Source organism: Sabethes cyaneus, chromosome 3 (assembly GCF_943734655.1).
Source record: "Sabethes cyaneus chromosome 3, idSabCyanKW18_F2, whole genome shotgun sequence".
NCBI lineage: Eukaryota > Metazoa > Arthropoda > Insecta > Diptera > Culicidae > Sabethes > Sabethes cyaneus.
Window position 1 is genome coordinate 227,546,710 of NC_071355.1, and position 1,916 is coordinate 227,548,625.

Here is a 1,916-nt window from a genome sequence, read left to right on the forward strand (position 1 = left end):
CTCAGATCGCAGACAATAACTGGTCTCATCGGTGTTTTATACAGTGTCAACTTCTTGTGGCAAGGCATCCTTCACGTCATCGGGAATAAAAAGTGCTGGATCTTCTCGCTCGTATTGTTGTCAACGGTCACCAGTGGCCCCGAAAACATCAACTCCTTGATCACTTCCAGCTCATTGCCGTTTGCAATGACCCATGGTGTATGTTTGATGTTGTTCTGCTTGGAGCCTATTGCCCTCATGTATTTTATTTTCGAAGCGTTAATCTGCGTTCAAGTTGTCTAACTTCACCTTCTAGTCAGATGTAGTTGTCCTCTACCGTCACAAAGTGTTGCAAAGCGATCGACGGAAGCTAAAAAGTGAAACCATCCTCGCGAAAATCACATAACTCGTGAAACACATTCTGAAGGGAAAGTCTCATTTTTCTACGATTGAGCCTTGGATACCGTCGTTTTCGTACACGTTCTACCATATCGATCAACTGTATCAAACGCTGCCTTGAAATCGATGAATATCTGCAATATCTAAACACGTGTTCATCACATATTTTTAAAATGTGCGGATCATCATCATCATCATCATCATCATCATCATCATCATCATCATCATCATCATCATCATTATCATCATCATCATCATCATCATCATCATCATCATCATCATCATCATCATCATCATCATCATCATCATCATCATCATCATCATCATCATCATCATCATCATCATCATCATCATCATCATCATCATCATCATCATCATCATCATCATCATCATCATCATCATCATCATCATCATCATCATTATCCAAAAACCGCGCAAAAAACGCGTAAATTCCGAAATTCGCGTAAAAAAACCTAAATTTCGCGTAAAAAAGCTGTGGATTTTAAGGTGAAATTAGTCGTCATCAATTCTGCCAATTTCAAAAGCAGTTTTTTTGTTTGAAACAAAAACTTTGTTCATGAAAATGTATTCGCTGTGTTCAGATTGGCAAGAAGAATGCAATATTTACATTTTTATAAACAGAACCCCGCTTTTGGGTCCAAAAACTGCTTCCGAAATTGGGCTCTTCGACGAAATGGTAATGACTGCTAGTTTCCCGTTAACACTACGCGAAAAAATAGACGTTTTGAGCACATCCGCGTTATTTCCGAAAATCGCGATAAAAAACCGCGAAAATTCCGAAATTCGCGTAAAAAAACTGCGTGAATTCTGAAATTCGCGTAAAATAAACCGCGTAAATTCCGAAATTCGCGTAAAAATAGTCGCGTAAAAAACAAACCGCGTAAAAAGCGACTTCAGTGTGTACGCGTTTTTTACACGAATTTCGGAATTTATGTGGGGTTGATTTGTGGACTTGAGTGTATTCAAAAATAAATATTATCAGACAACAGCATTGTAAAAACGCTGCGATTCTGCTAACAACTGTTTGTTCAAGAAAGTAAACTTAAAGGAAGCTCAAGTTTTCATTTTCATGGGAAAATAATTATCCGGGGGAGCGCCAGGTAAGAAAAAGTCTAATTTTTCTTTTTCGTTTTTTATATCTAAGGCTCTACCCAGATATTTTATCTATACAGAAATAATGCAAAATTGGAATAAAGCATGTAAATTATTTGGATATATATTTCTCGGCTCATCAGTCATATAAAAATAAAAACGAAATGTGTCTAATTTTTTTCCCTTTACGTTTCGACAATATATTTTGACATTTTCAAAAGGTCTGTATGGGAAGGGTACACAAAATACTAATATTCACACATTAATCTAAGCGACATTTCACAGATATTTTACAAACAGATTTTTCTCAGTGTACTTACAATAGTTTTTTGTTTTGTCTTGTCTATGTCTATATTATGCGTTATAAATATTGTCCTGTTATGTAAATAATAAAAATAGTCTTATAACATAATAATATAATGTAA